Genomic DNA, 21,775 nt, shown 5'->3' on the forward strand with positions numbered 1-21,775 from the left:
CTAGGAAAAAAGTCCTACATCCAAGCCTGCGTCTCTGTGGCCTCTAACAACTAGGCCAAACACTTCCAAATCTGCAAGGAGCTCGCAAATCCTGCTGCAGTCTCTACCTCCCCTGTACCGTCCCAGCACCTCTGCACAGCTTTGGCATCTCATTTCACCACTAAACCTCAGGACATTCTGTCCACTCTTTCCTCCTCTTCCTCTACCATTCCTGGCCCTTCTCTGGCCGTTTCTGCTCTGCCTTTATCTTCCATCCCCCTGTTCACACCCCAACGAGATTTCTAGATAAGTCCAATCTATGAAAGTCTAGTCAAAGCAGGCGCAACGCTGCTCTTCCAGAACCATTAAGGGCCACATCAACACCCTTACTCCAGCCTTGGCCGATTTTCCGCAATTAATCTTTTGCCACTGGACCCTTCCCCTTTACCCTCAAGCACTCCCTTGTGCACCCCCTCATTAAGAAGCACTCTGCCGATCCTTGGCAAACTATTGGCCAATCTCCATCATTCCTTTCCTGGGCAAACTCCTGGAAAAGCTGGCAATCTCCCAACTTAATATACATACTGAATCTGATGGTTGTTGCAATGATCACCAGTCTGGCTTCAGAGCAGACAGAAGCACAGGAACTGTTCTCCTTAACACCTGTAAAGACCCGCTCTCTAACCTTCCTTCCGTACTCATCCTCCTTGATCTATCCTCTGCCTTCGACATGGTCAACCACGCCATCCTGCTCAACAGTCTGTGGCGACCTGGGTATCTCTGGACAGGCCCTGGCCTGGTTGCCCTCCTTTCTCACTGATCGACCCTCCCAGGTCCAACTTGGGTCTTTCCTCTCATCCATCTTTCTACATGTGGTGTTCCCCAGGGGTCTAACCTCTCTCCCTGGCTCTTTAATCAGTACCTGGCACCTCTGGCCCACCGTATCTCTAGCTTCTGCTCCAACTTTCAGTGTTATGCAGATGACACCCAGCTCTCTTTCAGGCTCCCCTCAGCTTCTTCTGCTCTCATAACAGACTATTCAGGAATGGTGTGCCTCCAACGAACTCTGCCTTAATACCAGTAAGACAGAAATCCTCCTCATTGGGACACTTGCCCCAGTCTTCCCTCGCTCACTCTGGTCGCCCACCCGGGGCCCTCGACCTGCTCCTTCCTGTGAGGCAAAGAACCTTGGGGTCATCTTTGACAATACTCTCTCCTTCACTCCTTACATCTCAGATGTCTCTAAGAAGTAACACTATCAGTTGCACCTCCGCAGAGGTATTCTGCCGTTTCTCACTTTCCCCCAGAAGCTCACCGTCTCCAGAGCCCTGGTCCCCTCTAGGTTGGACTACTGCAACAGCCTCCTAAATCTTCCTGCCTCTACTCTGCGCCCTCATCAACTAATCCAGAACAGGACTGCAATATGTGTTCTTGCCTCAAGCCCAGGGATCGTATCTCTCCAGCCCTGAAATCTCTCCACTGGTTTCCCGTGGCTGCGAGGATCAAATTCAAGACCCTCTGCATCATCCACAGGGCTTCTGTGGCCAGGGACCATGCTTCATCCAACTCTCTCTTGCTAAGCATCTTCCTTCTCAAGCCCTTCGCTCATCCACCTTCAAGACACTGAGGGTCAGATGCTTCTCCAGGGAGTGTGTGGGAGGTAGGCTCTGTCCTCGGCTGCAGCCTCCCTGCCCTTCAGGTCCAGTTAGACACTTCGAAGTCGACCTGCCCCAATAGTTTCTTACCTGATATAACTACAAAGCTGGCAAACCCAGGTGGCGGGGGGGGGGGAGGGAATTGGGATAAAATAAAACGCAGCTCTTCACTGCATCCACTGCTCCTGCATCCTTTCTGGACTAGGTATGCTGTGGTTTGTTTTGGTTCACAAGTGATGCCGTGAGGACCTCAAATCAATTACAACAGCAGCAATTACTTTTCACTTGTCTCCCAACCCCACTCTTACCTTATCTTCTTGCCCATCCTGGACCCTAATACCTGCAGCCTATGCGTGAAGAGCCAATAGGCTTCCATTTACTTTAGCTGAAGTTTCTGACTTGTTCTGAAATTCAATGGATTGATGATGGCTGCCTGCTGCTGACATTTGCTGCTACTCTTGCTCTTCTCCCCGGTTCTTGTCCCAGTCATTTCAGTCCATTAGAGTTCTAGCTAATATCTGGTCAGCCTAGTAAACTAATTTACTTTAAAATCTGTAGCTCAAAAACCTAGAGTCCACAGTTCAAATGTTTAAATGTTCAGGAGCTGTTCTGTCCGCTCTCTGTTTTCAACATTTAGTGCTCTGACTTCATAATCATACACCTTTTTTGTATTAAAGAGGTTCAAAGCTTCAGTGAACTGGCTACTGGCTTTTCCGTTTCTCCTGCTGTAGTTAGTTCCTTAAAAACGATTGCCACCTCACGACTGAGTCTCTCCTTTTCTGCTTTCTAAGTTAAATCATCTATATTCACGCTATCAGAGGTGAGCCTTGCGTCGTAGCGCTAATCAGCTGTTCGTAGATGAAAGCCGAAACAAAATAAACGACTCAACGGTACGCGCGCGTGCATCAGTGGTTCCCTTCCTCTAATCTACCCGAAATGGAGCAACGCGAAAAGAGGAAGTAAGATTAAAAACTATTAACAACCAACTTAATTACATTAATAAATGTTACTACTAACTTAGTAAAGATTAGTAATTCAGTGCCGCGCCCTGACAAGACCCGCGTGCCTAGTTACTGAGTTAGAGTAAATTAGCACGAAAGCAACGAGATGACCACGCACACCTAGAATCAAGCGCATACAAAAAACGACTTGAGTGCTCCCAGCGGCTCCAAACTTCATAGGCTTGCGCTTCTACTGCTGCTGATTAGGCTTTTTACCCAAGCGTGTCTTGGTAAAATACGCTGAATATTGTCAACAGCTTAACTATACAGAATTCTAACAACTTTTAACAAGCAATTCTCTGCCACTTAACTTTCTTCTTCTGTACACAACTCCCTTCATCAGGAATCTCTTCTTGGGTCGACTGCTACTGCTACTGCTACTTCAGTCCCAGAAAGATTCTTCTTGCTTAAATTAGTCTCTAGATTTGAACTTCTTCAAACTTAACTTAAATAACTGCAGTACTGAGAAAACTGACTTGCTTCCTTGAACTCTTGAATGAAAGGCAGTTTAGAATTCCCAGTGGAATTCCAAACTACCTCACTGCCAGTCTCCACCAATCACTGCTGCTGAATGGAAGCTCCATCTTGCCTTGGGCAAACAAAGGCCTCCTGCAAACTTCATTAAGGAAAGTTTTTTAGTTCATAACCATAACCCATGCAAACCACAATCACCTACAAATCACATCAGTACTTCCTCCATCCAAAGTGTTTAAGACGTGCACAGGTAGATGAGTACCTAAATGGCCCTTTAAAGTGTATACCCTTATGTGAAAACTTTACGGTGTACCCTGGGATCCCGACCGTACCCCCTCCGTAATGCCCTGTCCCAGGGCCAACTTTTTCAGGATGTAACCTGATGAAACCATCTAATCAGCCTAGGGGCATGAACATTTCCCACTTTCTCCCATGATCTATCCTCAGGTCTATAACCCTTCCAATCAACCAAGTACTGAAGTTGACCCCGAACCACTCTAGAATCCAATACAGCTTGAACCTCATACTCATTCTCATCCTCTGAAAACACTGGACCTGGGGCCTCACGAATTCTGGTGTCTTGTATACAAATCTTTAAAAGATTTACATGCAAAGTCGGATGAATCTTTAACCCTGCTCGCAATTTCACAGAAACCGGAGAATAGACCTGTTCCACCTCAAATGGCCCAATATAATGTGGACTGAACTTATTCCTCCACTTCAAAGCCACATTTTTAGTAGAGAAGAACAAGTTACTTTCTTACCTGGTAACGTTCTTTCGATGGGATGGTCCGACGACGTATTCCATATCTATGACAGGTAATGTCCACAGCTGTGCTGCTTTGGAAAATCTTTTGGCATCTGCGTCCTGCGTCGATGTGCCGTCCCCGAGGACCTCCACCGACGGCCGACGTCACCCGATGTGATAAGTAGGACGCACGACGCCCATAGCCTCAGTTATAGTTTTTTCCCCAGAACGTGTGCCACCAGTTTTCTGCCAGTCAGACACACAAAGCCTTGCGGAGCGCAAGCTGCAATCGCAAAAGAAATTCTGCAGCGGGGAAGGCAGGGAGGGAGCGATATGGAATACGTCGTCGGACCATCCCATCGAAAGACCGTTACCAGGTAAGAAAGTAACTTGTTCTTCGAGGGGATTGGGTCCTCCGACGTATTCCATATCTATGACAGACTCCCAAAGCAGTACCAGGCAAGGAGGTGGGAAAGAATTTAGAATACAAATTTAGCATGCTCAATCAAATTGCGGAATAGAGAACTGCCTTGCCAAAGGCCAGATCTTGCCCTCTGATGGAATCAAGGGAATAGTGACGTACAAAAGTATGTACTGAAGCCCAGGTGGCTGCATCACAGATGTGACAAATAGGAACTCCCCTCTGCAGGGCAGTAGACGCAGCCACTCCTCTGGTAGAATGGGCCCGCAAGCCAGCCGGAGGGTCCTTACCCGCCAAGCGGTAACACTCGGAGATAGCTAAAATAATCCAACGAGACAAAGTCTGTTTCGACAAAGCTTGTCCCAAACGCTTTCCAGCGTAACCAATGAAAAGTTGATCGTCCACTCTGACCCGGGACATGCGCGAAATACAAAAGCTCAACGCTCTCCGAGGATGAGGCCTATGGAGCCTCTCCTCTTCCTTACCAGGATGTGGAGGAGGACAGAACGCCGGAAGAACAACCTTCTGGCTCAAATGAAATTCCGAAACCACCTTCGCAAGAAAAGAAGGACAAACTCTAAGGACAACCCTGTCCTTGTGAAACACAGTGAAGGGTGGCTTAACTGAAAGTGCCTGTAACTCACTCACTCTGCGAGCGGAAGTAACCGCAACCAAAAACACAGTTTTCAGAGTTAGCAGCCTCAAGGGGCAAGAATGTAAAGGCTCAAACGGAGCACCCATAAGAAACTTAGGAACACGGTTCAAATCCCAACCTGGCACCAGAAAAGGTGACGGAGGGAACACATTAGTAAGCCCTTTCAGAAACTGCGAAATTAAAGGAATTTTAAAATAGGAACACTCTTCAGACGAGCGCTTAAATATGGACAGCACCGCCAGGTAACCTTTAATGGTCCCCACTTGCAAGCCCCTGTGGGCCAAAGAAAGCAAAAAAGACAGAACAATGGGAATGTCACATTCAAAAGGATCCACATTCTGAACTCTGCACCAGTCGCAGAACTTTCTCCAACGGCAACGGTACAGAGATTTAGTTGCCGGCCACCTGGCCGAGAGCAACACCTCCATCACGTCTTCAGGGAGGTCCCAATCCTTATACCTCAACCTTTCAGAAGCCAAGCATGAAGATTGAGGGATCTGACCTCTGGATGGAGAACCTGACCCCCCCCTCCCGTGAGAGCAGATCGTCTCGGTAGGGAAGAGGACATGGAGGGCAGATGGACAAGTCTAGAAGGTCCGGGTACCACGTCCTCCAGGCCCACGCCAGAGGAATGAGGATCATCCGGGAACCGAACCTCCGTAACCTCCGCAGCACTTGCGGGATGACGGGGACTGGAGTAAACGCGTACAGCAGTGGGAATGACGACCACCACCACGAACGCGTCTCCTAAGGCTCCTTTTGGAGGAAATTCCCGCGAGCAAAACCTTTCGCACTTCCGGTTGACAGTGGAGGCGAAGAGATCCACTTGAGGGGTCCCCCAAAGGGCGAAGATCTCCAGGAGAATCTCCTGAGCCAGCTCCCACTCGTGAGAGATCGTGCTCTGCCTGCTCAGAACGTCCGCCGTTTCGTTGTCGTCTCCGGCCATATGAACCGCCGAGATCGAAACTTCCTGCTGGATGGCCCAGAACTCTAGCTGCATCGCCTCCCTGCACAGCGGAAGTGACCCTGCCCCCCCCCTTTTTTGTTGAGGTAGTGCATGGCCACCGTGTTGTCCGTTAGAATCAGGACACTCTTTCCGCGCACAGTCGGCAGAAAAGCCTTCAGGGCTAACCTGACGGCCCTCCTCTCCAACAGATTGATATGGAGTCTGGACTCCGACGGAGACCAACGACCGCTGACTGTCAACTCGTTGGCATGAGCTCCCCATCCCGTGAGGGATGCGTCCGTCACGATCGTCACCTCTGGCCAGGGCAGCCAAAATGGAGCCCCCTTCATCAGACAGCCTGCCGGAGGACTGAGACCACTGGAGCTTGAGTGCCCACTGCAAAGATCTCATCCGCAGACGAGCCTCTGGCACCAGAAGAATGCAGGATGTCATGAGGCCGAGCAGTCTCAAGAACTCTGATGCTGGGAGATTCTGGGCAAGCTGAAACTTGTGCACCATCTGCTGAATGTGATGAGCCCTCACCCGAGGAGGAAAACACTGCCCCAGGGACGTGTCGAGCACTGCTCCGATGTACTGGAGCCGCTGCGTTGGTGTCAAATGGGACTTCTTTAAATTAAGGGAGAAGCCCAGCCTGTGAAGGGAGTGGCAGGTGACGGACAGATGATCCAGGACTTGCTCGGGAGAGTTCCCCCTGATCAACCAATCGTCCAGGTAGGGGTAGACGTGAATCCCCCTTTCCTGAGATGCGCTGCCACCACCACCATGAGCTTGGTGAAAACTAGGGCTGTACCGAACTTCGGCTTCGAGTAAGTATTCGGCCGAATTTCGGCTGAAAATCAGCTATTCGGCTTCGGCCGAAGGTTCCTGGAATACTTGCTCGAAGCAAAAAAAATGTATAATTTTTTTTTTTTTAAGTCCTCTTTCTACGATTGGCAATCATCTCTCAATGTGAGAGACGATAGCCAATCCTAGAAAGTAGGACAGTGGGAAAAGCAGCAGTAGCCAGTAAGCTGATCGCTTACTGGCTGCTGCAAGCAGCACACGAAAAATACCCTGCACCGAGGCCGAGAAGAAGACGACCAGAAGAAAGACGGACATCGAGGCGGCATCAGGTAAGTCTTTTGTTGGTATATTTATAAAAATGTATAAGTGTGTTGTGACTGTGAGTCCAGCTCTACTGACAAAGCGTACTCTCTGTGTCTGTGCCATTCTATGTGCTGTGGCGCCCTGCTGGAGGTGGGGGGGGGTATGTGGGGCGGGGGCCAGGGGGTGGGGGGCGAGGGGCGGTACAGCATAAAAAACCAGTATCACCTTTCTATTGTTACAAAAGAAACGCCAACGCTGTAACGCTTCCACATTTCACGGGGAGGAATAACGCGGTCTCCGTGCCGCACATGTTGCGTGTCTCTTGTATGTATTCAAGCCCTTGCTTGTTGGGTTCTTTTGCTAAAATGAAAATGTGCAAACGCCGTAACGCTTCATTTAAATGTTTTAGGCCACCGGTAGGTCACTAGAACAGAACTACCTGGCTATACGATTGACAGGAGTTAATTGCAATAACACATATTGCTTGTCGGGTGGCTAAAGGCATACTTGGTTAATACATTTGTATTACAACAGAAGCCGACTTTCAGCTTCAGAGTCATTACCTTTCAGAAGGTTACTTTGAAAAGGCGGTGGCAAACCCATAAAAGCCTGTTTGGTGTTGCTGAGCGATGTCTTTATCTCAAGACAGCATGAGTGTGTTTTTGGACACAGAGGTGAGTAGTGGGTGGCAATGGAGTAGTGGGTGGCCATGGCCAGTGGGATTAGCCTCACTCACTCCTTAAACCCGATTTACCCTCCTCTCTGCACTCTTATGCTATACATTTGGCTTTATAGGCGGTCCTAAGAAGCCACCTAATAGCCAAAACTAAAGTGTGTTAAATATACTCTAATGTATCTGCAATTTGGAAAAACGACTTGAATAAAATGTTAACGCCCTGAAATCTAACCAAAATAGTAAAATTCCAACTCCAAATCCTGTAAAATAGCTGATGGTGGCCCCTGCAGAGATCTTGGTACACCAAAGCAAACATTTGGGGACCCACATTACAAACACTAGCCCATCATCCCCCAAAAAATATACTCCATCAGTAGCTCATATAAAAAGACGAAAAGGCCACCTCTTGGAAAGGTGGAAGGCATGTTTTAAGAAAAAGGTTTCTTCTTTTAGGAGCACTCTGATTAGTGATGTGTTGATGTCCAGAATTGGCTCCTTTTAGTTTTGGCTATTAGTAAGCCAAAACTATTGCATTGAAGAAATGGCATATGAGGAGTTACACAGCTTGAAGTGGTTTGGTTATTTGCCCACCCATTCACTGCCCATGGCCTTGCTAATCCATATGGCCATTCCACCCACTCTCTGCCGCTCCCTGACCAGAGCACATCCTCCTGGGATCTCTTTGAGCTATCTTTATCAAGCCTTGCCATCAAACTTGGAGCCAGAAGTGCCTTCCAGGGTTTTTTCAAAGCAGTCTTCAGAGAGTTAATGACTTGGAGCTGTAAACGCGCAAATAGTGTAATAGAAATATCTTAACCAGGTCTGCCTTCAGCCACTCAATTAGCACCATTTCTAGCCGCTTTTTAATAGGCTATGGTGGGTACCAGGTGTCATTGCTGGACGATCATGCCAACAGCCGTGGTTATTGTTATAAGCCCGGTGCTGTGCCCTGAGATGTAAATAGTGTTCATTAAAAAAAACAGGCACACGCGGCCTGAGTGATGGGTGGCAGTAGAGCCGGTCATAGAAATGCAAGATGGGCTCCAGGTGGAGCCCATTTCTGTTTTTATGATGCAGAGGCAGAGAGGAAGGTGGTGCTCAGCCAGTAGCCAGAGGGGGGGGTCTTCCGGCAAAGGTAAGTGAGGGTATGGGGATTGAGGAGCGAGTGGGTGTGGGATAGGGCAGATGGCAGGAGGTGGGTGAAAGGCCCCTGAGGCAGATTCTCTTGTACTCTGGGAGTAAGGTGTTTGTCTTATGCTGGAACGCAGGCTTGTATTGTGAGATTCAGTTGTGTTGCTGCAATCCTGACTGGGTGCTGCCTTCTCCCCAGTTGCCAATAGCAATTAAGGCATCATTTTAGGGGTTACGTATGCTGCTTTCAACTGTTCAGGAGCACCATTGACCTGCTGCTCGCCACTGCTTACTTTGTTTGCCTCAGCCTTCAATTCTAATCCCAACCTGGGTCTCGCAACTGTTTGTTAGATGGCTGGCTATGGCCCGGTCAGGAACCAGAGCACACAACATTTTGGCAAGCCACTGGAGTCCGATCCTAGCAGGATCCTTGCAATGCTTTTATTTTTATGGTGCCCCCCAACCCCTCTGTTGTCCCACAATGTTCTCCCATGTCCCCCCACCCCCTCCGTTGTCCTGCGATGTTCTGCCATGCCCCCCCACCCCCTCTGTTGTCCTGCGATGTTCTGCCATGCCCCCCCACTCCCTCCGTTGTCCCATGATGTTCTCCCATGTCACCCCCACCCCCTCCGTTGCGGCGCATCACAGTATTGGCCATATTTTCCCATGGGAAAAGGGTTAGGCTTGCTGAAAATGTGTAATATGCGGCCAATTTAAACATTATTTCTAGGGCCTCTTTTGGTTGTGCAAATGCTCAAATGGGGTTGAAAAAGGGCAGCTGAATGTGTGCATCCATGATGCGCGCATTCACATGCTCTTTACTGTCTTGCGAAGCAGTATTTCTCATGTGCTGGACAATGGATTTAAAAAACCAACTATTCGGCTTCGGCCGAATAGTTTTGCTAAATATTCAGATTCGGCCAAATAGTAATTTCACTACTCGGTACACCCCTAGTGAAAACCCTCGGGGCAGAGGTCAATCCGAACGGCAGGACCCGAAACTGAAAGTGAGAGTCGCCAACCGCAAACCTCAGGTACTTCTTGTGCTTGGGATGGATCGGCACATGGAAGTAAGCATCCTTGAGGTCGAGAGACACCAACCAGTCCTGAAGTTGAAGGGCCTGGAGGACTTGAGAAAGAGTTACCATCTTGAACTTGTCCTTCCTGAGGAGCCCATTCAAACCGCGCAAGTCCATGATGGGTTTCAATCCCCCGTCTTTCTTCGAAATCAAAAAATAAGGGGAATACCATCCCTTGTTCCTCCCCGCTACAGGCACCAGTTCTATGGCGCCTTTCTCCAGCAGGGCTTGAATTTCCTGCGCGAGGAGCGGATCCGGACTCATAAAAGAGAGGTTCCCTGGTGGATTGTCGTGAGGCCTCTGCCGAAAAGGAAGACAGTAGCTGTGGGTTATGATCTCCAGAACCCACACATTCGAAGTAATGGCTTGCCACTCTACAAGATGCTGCGCCAGCCTTCCCCCCAACCGGCGAACCATGGGACCTGGCCTCATGACTGAGTGGTAGCGGCTGCGGCGTTGCCTGAGGGCAAAGAGGCAACTGCCCGAGCGGCCTTGGCAAATCGGGTACCTTTGTTTCCACCTCTGGCACTCTTACGATGCCCTCTTTGACTGCTAGCTCCCCTCGCTTTACTGAAGGACGAGTAATAGCGAAAGGAACCTCCCCTCCATTGCTGTCCCCTAGGACGAAAAGGCGGAGGTTGGCGAACTGCAGCGCCCAACGACTTCGCTGCAGCTTTGGAGGTCTGCAACCTTTCAAAGCTCACGTCAGCCTTGCTGCCAAAAAGGTGTTCACCATAAACAGGCATGTTGAGGAGCTGGGACTGCACATCAGGAGCGAACCCAGACTTCCGCAACCACGCAAACCTGCGCATTACGGTGCTCGCCGCCATGGACCGGCAGACACAATCCGCCAAGTCCAAACCCGACTGAACGGCCTCACACATAGCATCCTTGCCATCCTGAACCATAGCAAGGAAATCATCCCGTTCGTCCACTTCGGGAATATGATCAGTCGCTAATGCAACAGTTCCACAGAGTGTGTGTGAAACGAGACAAGGCACAAATGGAGTTGGCCGCCTGAAGCGCCATACCCCCTGAAGAAAACACTTTCTTCGCCCAGCCGTCAAAACGTTTGTCGTCCCTATCCGGAGGGATGGTAGGCTACGACGCCTGCTTTGCCGGGGCCGTAGCCGCCTGCACCACCAAACTCTCCGGGCTGGGGTGCCTAGACAAATAGCAGGGGTCGCTACTGGCTGTACGGTATTTTCGCGACAAAGACTTGCCCACTGCTGGGAGACTCTCCGGAGCAGTTCAAGCCGCCGCCACCCTTCTCTGCAGAGCCATATGAAAAGGCAAAACCGGGTCAGTGGGTGGACCGAGATCAAGGATGTCCGTGAAATCATCCTGAACGAACTCCCCTGGGGGAGCGGACCAACCCAAGTACTCGGTAACCCGAGACATAAGGCGCCGTTATGAAGAATCGGCATGAGAGCCAGGCTCCGGCCGACAAAACTCCACCTCCGGAGAGGTGTCCAGTCCACTGGCATCATGCAGCGACTGCCTCAAGTCATTAAACTGGCTATGTCCCGAGATAAGGTCATCCAGAACCGGAACCAGGCCGCCATCAGAGCCTTCATCACCCTCCGAAATGTACTCCAGGCAGGGAGAGGAAGACCTCTGTGGACCAAAGCAGTGCCGGACCTTAGCCATAGCCTTTCTAGGGGCAACCCCGTGCCACGGGGCCCCTCCGACACCACTGATTCGAAAGGCGTCAAGGGCGCCGAACGAGTCGGCGTCGAAAGAAAAGGCGTCGACGTCAAGCGAATCGGCATCTACGTCAGCTGCTGCCCCGCCAGCATCGGCGGCGTCGACACAGTCCTCGAAGCCGGAGCTCCGAGCGTGTCTCTCGACAACCTAGGCGCTGACGGCGTGGACGACCCACTCGGAGGCGGAGCCTCGAGAGAAATCGTTGACGACCTCGGCGCCACAGGCGTCGACGTCTTCTTCGAAGACGGCACAGGATCACACGGTCTAGAGCGCGTCGAGGACCGGGACCTGGCACGGGCATGGCGAGAACGGCTACCCTTGTCCGAGCGGGACCTCTCCTGCGAGCCCTGCCGACCACTGGAGCCCGAAGGCGTACGATCGGTGTCTCTCGACCGGTGCCGACCGACCCCAATCGGAGGCGCGGACGGACCGGTGCCCTGCGATTCCAGAGTGACCCGCCGATGGGCGGAGTACTCGGAAGAGGGTGGGGAAGGCGACCTATGCCGGCGCTTCCTGGAATGCCTCGAAGAGGCGGAGGAGTGGCGAGACCGACTCCTGGAAGGAGACCCACTGGACTTCCGACGATGATGCGGAGAGTCGCCCCTCGAGTCATCCGTCGAAAGCCCCGCAGACGTCGACTTCCGGGGCTTAGACACCCCGCCTACCGACAGCTTCTTCTAGCGTTCCCGCAAGGCCTTTGCAGTGAGCGACTGGCAGTCGACACAGTCATCCGTATCGTGGGCCTCCCCGAGGCACCAGAGGCAGGCGTCGTGCGAGTCCGTGACCGACATCTTGGACCCACAGTCCCTGCAGTTCTTGAAGCCCGGACGCAGGGTTGAAGACGAGAAAGACATCGCCACAAACAAACCGAACAGGTTCAACGAACCGAGAATAGAAAACAGCAAACTCCAACGAGTCGAGGCGTACCGAGATTCACGAAGCGAACACATTCGCGGAAAAAACGGAACTGAGGCCATGGGCGTCGTGCGTCCTACTTATCACATCGGGTGACGTCGGCCGTCGAGGAGGTCCTCGGGGACGGCGCATCGACGTCATCGACGCAGGATGCAGACGCCAAAGATTTTCCGAAGCAGCACAGCTGTGGACATTACCTGTCATAGATATGGAATACGTCGGAGGACCCAATCCCCTCGAACCACACTATATCTCCAACCTTATAATCAGGCCCTTTCCACCGTTTTCTGTCCGTGAACTTATTAATTAACGTACTACTCTCCAAAGCTTTAACTATTATAATTTATAAAATTTTGTCCCATAGTCTCCAACCTACACCCCACATCTGGCACCTCTACCTCCTCCAACACAACTTATCTTAAGAAACGTGGCTGGAACCCCTGATTCACAAAAAATGGAGACATTGACGTTGAATTCTTAGCTGAATTATTATAGCAGAATTCTGCTAACCAAAGCAACTCTAACCACCCTTGATCTGCGACCAGATAATATTGTATATACATCTCTAATTCTTGATTGACCCCCTCAGTTTGACCATTACCCTCGGGATGATAACTTGTGGTTAATTGTATGTTAATCTTTAATTCCTTGCAAAATGTTTGCCAAATTGACTCCCTCGGTCCGAAATAACTTGACGAGGCAAACCATGTAACTTCAAAACATTTTGCAGAAACGCCTGAGCTAAAGAAGTAGCTATAGCTGCCCCCTTGATGGGAATAAAATGCCCCGCCTTAGAAAAAATATCCACCACCACAAGAATAGTAGAACAACCCTTGTCAGGCGGCAAATCCACTATGTAATCCATTGATACAGTATGCCAAGGGCAAGGTGGAATCGGAAGAGGCACCAACAATCCTGCTGCCTCCTGATGGTCTGACTTAGAACGAATACAGACTTCACAGGTTCTTACATAGTTCTCAGCATCCTCCCGTATCTTCTCCCACCAAAATTCTCTCAGTACCAGATCAAGTGTCTTCTTAACTCCAGGATGCCCAGCCAACGGTGAATCATGACAATCCTTCAAAGCTTCTATACGCAACTCCTCCGATGGTAAATATAACCTGGTTCCCACAAACGGCAATCCCTCCTTGATTTGACGTTCCAGATCTTTAGCCACCCACTCCAAAATCTTCTCTTCGGACCACAATTGTTGAATTGCCTCACGAAAATCCTGAACCTTTTCAATCTTTCGAATGACAATTTTTGTTTTTCGAAGGCAACGGCATCGGCGCACAAGGATCACTTTTCACACTTCCAGGAATGCATCGAGACAATGCGTTAGCCTTCCCATTCTGACGCCCTGGTTTAAACAAGATGACAAAATCATATTCCGCGAAAAACAATGACCAACGTAACTGTCTCAGGGTCAAAGTTCTCGCAAACCGAAGAAAGCTCAAATTCCTGGGATCGGTCCACACTTACTCGATGTTTGGCACCCAACAAATAATGCCTCCTCTCAGTGAAGGCTGCCTTGATGGCCAGCAATTCACAATCTGAAATTGTGCAATTCCTTTCCGCCGGCGAGAACCTTTTAGAAAAGAACGCTACAGGATGAAACTGTCCAGTGACTCGATGACGTTGTCACAACACAGCCCCCATCGCGCAATTTGAAGCATCTGCAATCAGGTAAAAAGGCTGTTCTACGTCAGGGTGCAATAAAATTGGTCCTGTTACAAACTTGACCTCCTGCAAACTTCATAAAGGAAAGTTTTAGTTCCAAACCATAACCCATGCAAACCACAACCACCTACAAATCACAACATCAGTACCTCCTCCATCTAAAGTGTTTAAAACGTGCATAGGTAGATGGGTACCTAAATGGCCCTTTAAAGTGAATGCCCTTATGTGAAACCTTTACTGTGTACCCTGGGATCCTGACGCTGCCTCTCTCCAACTTGAGCAGGACCATCTCAGGTTCCGGAAGCAGCTCAAGACATTCCTTTTTGCTTCTGCTATCTCTTTCCCTCTCCCTAGCTGATGTCTCTGTCTCCTGCACAACTGGTTACCTGGTCTTCCACTGAACTTGGGGACCAAGCTCCTGCACGACTAGTAGACCCTGCACTGCTTCAGGCCCAACCACTTAAGGGACTGTATCTGTAACCCTACAGTCCCCTAAATCTGCACATATGAGCCATATCCCGGCTGCACTTACGAGCTCTTGCACTCTCCCCTTCCCCTTCGCACTCCCTTTCGTACTTGCGCGATCTGAATGACACAAGGCCTACTAAGAGCATCTGTTTCGTCCTCCCTCTGCCCCCTTTGTCTTGCCGCGCCTAGAAACTCTTGTGTACAGATGCGTTATAAATGACATATCATACCTGCCCTAAGTGCTCTGAGTATACTTGATAGTTCACATTTCCTTGGTAAGATCAGGATGGGGACCGTGGGGCTTGAAGACAAGCTTTCGTAGATTCCCTCTGTCAATGGCTGTGAAAGCAAGGATGCCATGGCAGAGTAGCAGCCCCATGATAATGGTAAAGCCTCAGTAATCACTGAGGTAAAAACCTGGTAACTCTCTCGCAGAGTAGCAGCCCCAACCAGAGCCTCTGACTGCAAAAGAGCTAAAAAGTTGATACTCCTGCAGCTGTCTGAATGCTAAAAAGACATCAGAGAGCAAGAGAAAAGTTTGCAAATCTCGATTAGCAGAAGTGATAAAGCTCAACGATTTGGCAACAAAAGTAGTTTAACTTTTCCCTAGTCTTCATTTTTTCAGCCAAAAATAGTAATCCAGGATGCCTAGTGCCAACACCAACATCACAGAAGTGCTAGACCTCTAGGAAAAAGTATTTGAAAAAACCACATGCAAACATCACAGTAAATGAGGGTTCTAGAGAGGATCAAGCAATTCTAAAAAGATTCCCTATGATAAAAGAATGTAACTTGGAAGTAGAGAGTGTGAGGCATATATTCAACTAATTGTCCTCTTCTCTATAATTGATATGTTAAGGCATACTCCTCTTTTGTAAGCGAAATACCTTCGATACAAATGGATCAATTTTGGAGTAGGATTTTTTTTTGGGAGGATCACTTGTTATTACTTCATCTGTGTATTTTATATGGAAAGAATGCAAGAACATTGCTTTTAACACCTAGATTGACGCCAGAATTTGTGGAAATTGCTTTTAATGTTTGGATTGATTCGAAATACTTTTAGAATAAAGGTTGTGGGTGCTAAATTTTATACATTTATGGCGTTTTATTTTTATGTGATATGTTCGTTGTGTTTTTTCTCTGAAATGAGTATAAACTTCAGATTTATTTGTATGTGTAACGGTTTGTATGTAACCAAATACAAAAAACTAAAATCTAAAAATACAACTACAGGCCACCAAAAGACAAAATTCATTTTAGCAAAAATTACCAAGTCATCAGACTACACGGAAAAATGGTATCAACAAAAATAGTGACATTTGCCTAAGAGGCCATGACACAGCTAAGTGCTAAAATTCTAGTCTTTAGCCTAAATCTCAATTGACCCTAAGTGGATGCAACAATGTCCAAGGGTAGATATGTGCCCCCAAAGCCACCTATGGGGAGTTTAAGGTGTGTACAACGTTCGTTCAGAAGTCAACAGGACAAAATCAGTAGACAATCTGGGTGTATGGGGAGAAAAAGCCAGGTACGTCCCAGTTCTACACCACATGTGCGGATCTAGAGGCAAAATACCACACTAAGGACCAGAAGAGATCCTCACCCAATGAAGAGATCCAAAGGTCAGATCAAGAACCAGAAGCCCTATAAGATTTAACAGTAAGAATGGACCGCATGCAAACCAATAGGGAAATGTGGTTCTTTCCTGCAAAGAATCTCAAACCCGAACCAGCTATCTCGAATAACCCACCACACCAGAGCCAAGTACTGACAGTGTTTGATTCACAAAGACAGTTCCTGAAAGGCGAAACAACCCTTGAATAGAAGGCTTCTTTCTAGGTGTGGTTTACAGGGTTAGAGTTCCCAGGGACTGGAACCGGAACGCTGGGCCGAAAATTACCCCAAGGCTGAAGAAAAAAAAAAAAAAGAAGCAGTCTTCCCATGAGGGAACGCCTCAAGCCAGAAGCAAAATCAACAGCGATGAAGGCTTCTGGATGGCAAAGGACACAAGTAAAGCAGGATCTGGTGGCTTGAAGGAAAAGGAGAGGGCACCCAGTCACAGAAAACAGTGCCACAAAAGAAGATGGTGGAGGTACGGTATTGGAGTCGGAGTACCCTTCCATGCAGCTTCTAGCACCAAGGCGGGACAACCTCTGGAGTAGAGCTGAAAGCCGGCGGCAGAACGGCCCAGAAACAGTCCCTACATGGAAGGCCTGATGTGGCACACAAGTGTAGAGAGCAGAAAAACAGATGTGGTCCAGGATGGACAAACTGAAGCAGAAAACCCAAAGCAGAGACCAGCCACGGGCTCAGCATTCTGACAGTATGGCCAAATATTCTTAAATCGCAGCCACAGCAGGAAACAGTGGGAAATACTCCAGCTGTTAAGTAAACCTGTTCTATGGGAGGAAGGATAGCTCGTGGGCAACACATTTGTCTTGGAAGCAAGGCAACGCAGCGCAGCAGGTTGAAATCCTGATCCCACGCTTAGAAACCACTCGCTGGTATTAAGCGTGTTATAAATGAAGAATAAAGTAACATAGCAAAAATTCCAGCACACAAGAGCTTAGGTACAGGGGTTTGCCCTTAAATACAACTACTACAGAGTCTGGCCTAAGTAATACCACCAATATCATTAGGGGATTCAGGACAAAGGGGGAGGAGGCCAGACAGTTAGGAAGATTATCTTGTTGCTGCTTTCTGCTCAGACTTCTATGGGACACTCTTTCTTTTGGCTTTGTTTGGACTCCTGACCTGACTTTTTGGAGGGCCGTAAAGCATTCAGCTTGACTTCCCATGTCTTTTTGCTCATTCTTGTAGGGAAACTGATTAGTCGATAAGACTATCAGTGCTAAGAGACTGTCTCTTTATGAATTTCTTGTATGGCTACACTTGCACACATTCACCTTAAAGTGAAGCGCGGTTAGGATACTTTGTAAAAGTAACCAAAAAGCCATTACAGAAAAAGAAGGATACAATGTGCCTAGGTTAAGCTTCTGGCAGCAGATTGTTTTCTACCATGTTTTATACTTTTTACTTGTGCACTTTTGCATTTACTGCATAGGGCTACTAAAAGGTGGCTAGCACCATAAAATGGCCATGCCACGAGGTGTTTGCTTGTCCTTTGACGTATTGTATTTTGGCCCTCTTCCTGCCTTCTCAGGTCAGCAAGTGCCATATATGGAATGCCCCTTGCTGGGGAAAGCTGCTGCTTTAGCAAGCAAAGGGACGACTTGTGTAAGAGCCCAAATGCCAGGGCTGGGACTAATCAGGGACCTGTATGTCTATTGAGGAAATGTAGTGGCCAGTGGTTATTCATGATTGAATAGCCAATGCCTGTTTGAATGGTGCAGATACCTGCCATTGGGGGACCTGTGCCAACTTCCAGTCCAGATCTTGGATAAAAGGAGGACTCCTGCAGCTATTCTTCAGATCACAGTTCGAGCAATGTCCTCTATGAAGGAGAGCAGCCAGTTGACGGTCCGAGGACGACCCCTGCAGTTGATCAGCACCAACTCCAATGACGTCCTGGTTAAGCCCGACTCTTCTGCCTGATTTCAAGAAGAACCTTGTCGGTGCTTTGACTCCTGTACCAGTGGGAACAACCAGTCTTGACCCAATGTCTCGACGCAAATCATGATCCAGGCTTTCTGAGCGTTCACAAGTGTCCCTTCAACAGACCATATATCTCCTGGGCTACCTCGCTGCAGCAGTCGCGTTTTGGAGTGCATCCTTCAAACTTGGAGGATCTTCAACTTGTAAAACAAGACCTTTGCTCTTGCATTTTCAGCTTTCTTGCATAAATGGAAGCTGTGCAGTACCTGCTCCTTCGTTTGTCCCTAGAAGATAGCACGTCACTGTCTGACCGTGGTGATTCCCATTGCAAGCCGTCTTCTTCACATCCTAGAGGCTGCCTGCTCTGCAAAAGTGTACTCCTTTTCTTTGTTGTGGTGTTCAGCAGGAAGGTGTCTGGAGAAGATTCCTAAGCAATGTGGCCGAAACCAAATCTTGCACGGAAAAGTGACCACTGCACCCGTGATCCCTGGTCTTACTCAACAAGATCAAGCACATAAGATTGTGACCCCAGCGGATTCTGGAACCTCAGCAGTGGTTTCTGGAGTTTTCCTCCCCCTTCCTGTTCTCCACAGGGTTACATATGGGTAAAGTCCTGGCCTTAAACTACTCTTTCCTGACCTTGGTTGTTGGATACCCGGTCAAGGATCAATTCCCAGGCCAATCCAAGTGACTGGGATCGAGTTAGTTTACTTACCTGAACTTGACTTACCTTTTTGATTTTGTAATCATAAGTGGCATCATTCAAATCTCATAATCAACCTACCTGTGAATCAAAACTTTGGAACTAATGACTTTAGGGCAGACAGCCCAAACCATCTTAGGACTGGGATCATCAAGTGGTAGGGGTCCTATTCTGTGGATATTCAAAGTGTCATTCTAGAATTGTAAGCATATATGTACATATCTGCGTTGAATTCTTAAAGTATATGTTTCCTTTCTTCTCCTAAGGGTGAATGTATATATCTGTTTTACAGTAAGTGTTTAACAATATTGGACTAGAGGTTTTCCTTGCTTAGTATCTATTTTAAAGGACTAATACATTTTTGTATGTGTTTGTACTTACCTGCCTAACTGAATTATTGGTGGTGTTCTGTGTGAACTCATTGCAACCCTACACGATTCTCAGAGCCATCCTGAGACCATGTCCTGCTGCTCTGGTGCCTTACCTTGATTGGGTTTGGCTGGTCCCAGCGTCTCCCTGTTCTCTATAATTGAGTGGCCTCCCATAAACCACTCCCACGGTTGAATTCGAAAATCCATCCCAGCCCCACACAATGCGATATGGCCAGTGCTGGGACAGACGCTTTTACTGTGTTACACAATAGTAGTGAAGCCAAACCTGCTACCACCACCCTACTCCCTAAAACCAATGTACAGCAATAAAATCACCTTCGAACACAAAAAGGGTGCTTAAGTAGCACTCAAGGGACTGGGAGCCTTATGGGCGACACAGGACCATTTACTCAAAATGTGTCAAATGGGTGGCAGTGGAGAAGTCCCTGTGACCACCAAAAATATAGCTCAATGATCAAAAAATAAAATGGGGAAAAATAAAAGTTGGGAAAAAAAAACAATTCACAAAATTGAAATTCTTTCTGAACATTTGGTAAGAGGAAATACATTGAAATGTCATTGAGAGGTTGTGTTAAGGTGGACTTTCAGAATCGGATTCTCAGACACTAATGTCTAGTCAAACGATTTAGTTAGTGTGAATGAAAAGCAAGGCTTAGAAGGGCACAGCATGTATTAAAAAACATTTCTTTAGGCCTTGGACAAACTCTTAGCAATTAAAAACCACAGGTAACAAACATTCACTACTATTATATTCACATTCACCTTGGTGTGCTCTGCTAAGGGCATCAACACTGTACTTTTAAATACAGTTAGAATGAGATTTGAAGATACAGTATGCACAGTAAAGCAAGTCAATAAAGAAATAGAATAAGGTAAGCAATCAATTTGAGAACTAATAGGCTGAAAATAAAAGGGAGCAAACACCACACAAAACATTAGAAATTAGCTACTATCCTTAAAAAGTCCCTCCCTCGCTAGAAAAGCAGGGGCCTATTACCCTACAAGTCACAGGTACCAATGAATGTTTTGTCAGGAGGATAGGAGTCTTTTATTAAGTTGAATAGGTGTTGCCTTGAGCCAACCTGTAATTTGTAAGTGTTTCAAAGTTCAATACAAACAAGAGGAAAGTCTTTAACAGACCCACTCTAAAACCAACCACTTTAAGGGAGACCCAGTGGAGGATATTCAACTACAACACCACCGTTCAAGGCTAAGCAAGGGAGAGATAGGGCAAACAAAAACAGTTTCTGCAAAGCCCCTCTAAGTGGGGGAGAGCTGGAACTGGAGGACAATGTTTATTGCTCCGTAAACTGAGGATTCCCTTGGTTTTACTGGGAATGGTGACATAGTACAGCTAAGTAACCCAGGACGAAGACTGTCTAGTCCACAGGATGATTCCGGGCCACTTCCGAAAACAATCAATGGCTGGATCTTCAAGCAGTGGTCGGGACTGGTTGCTCACACCAGTCCAGGGGTAGAAGAACCGATTAAGGTCTTTAGGAGATCTGCAGAGAGACAATGTTTTGCCAAGCAAATAAAGTAAGGGCTGCGGGCAAGCTTCCGATGGCGTGTTCTGGGTAGTCAGCGTACTGCTCTCTATGGTGGGGGTCTTGACTCCAATGATGATCTGAAAAATGACCGCAGGAGTCCCCCTTTTATCTAGAACGGATGCTGGAATTACACCCAGTGCATCAAGGTCAAGGATCTGCACCATTACAACTTGGCTAGGGTGTCCAATACTAGACAGCATCTGGCCACTGCAACTGCCCAGCAACAGACACCTGGCACAAATGTGGACTGGGTCCAGACAGACGTAGCCCCCACATTCGGACACACACACACACACAGACCACCCTGTTGCTCACAAAAGCTGAAGCTTTCCCCAGGAATGGGTTGCCGTATATGGAAAATCTGTCTACTCTTGGGCAGGAAGAAAGTCAACTCTCAAGATGGCCAAAGGACAGGTGCAAACAAGGCACGGCCACTTTAGAGTACAAGGTACTCTAAACAGCATTAAGCGGTAAATTGCACAAGACTATATAAAAAAAAGGAAAGTATCCGCTGCCATCAGCCCACCATGGACACATTATGCAAGTAACCCCATTTATGGAGTCCATAGGGACTTGTTTTTGTCTGCTTGTTTTTAAAAAAAATGCTAATAGTGTTTAAAATAAAAGAAATACTGCCGACGGCAATTCCGGCAAAATTGTCATTTTTTGCGAGTATGGTGGCGGAATTACCACCAGCATTTTGCAGGAGGTTTTTCTTCCACCCCACAACCTAAACCATAGTTGGGCAGTGAAGTAATGCAGTGGTAACTCCATTAGCGCTGTTTTGAGCCGCACCGCCCATTTTGTAATGAGGTCCAAAGTGACTATACTGCACTTCACAGAAGGTGAAGTGTGCTGGTAAAAACGAACAGATGACTGTACTATGGGGAAAATAGTTCCCCTGCACGGATTGCCATAGGGACTGATCAG

General features: G+C 48.0%; 1 protein-coding gene across 5 annotated transcripts in view; it reads right to left on the minus strand.

The window, feature by feature from the left end:
* Nucleotides 1-21,775, minus strand: part of PCM1 (pericentriolar material 1) — a 2,166,942-nt gene that overhangs the window by 620,197 nt on the left and 1,524,970 nt on the right. The window lies entirely within an intron of this gene.

Source organism: Ambystoma mexicanum, chromosome 6q, assembly GCF_040938575.1.
Source record: "Ambystoma mexicanum isolate Mex_15411 chromosome 6q, UKY_AmexF1_1, whole genome shotgun sequence".
Lineage (NCBI taxonomy): Eukaryota > Metazoa > Chordata > Amphibia > Caudata > Ambystomatidae > Ambystoma > Ambystoma mexicanum.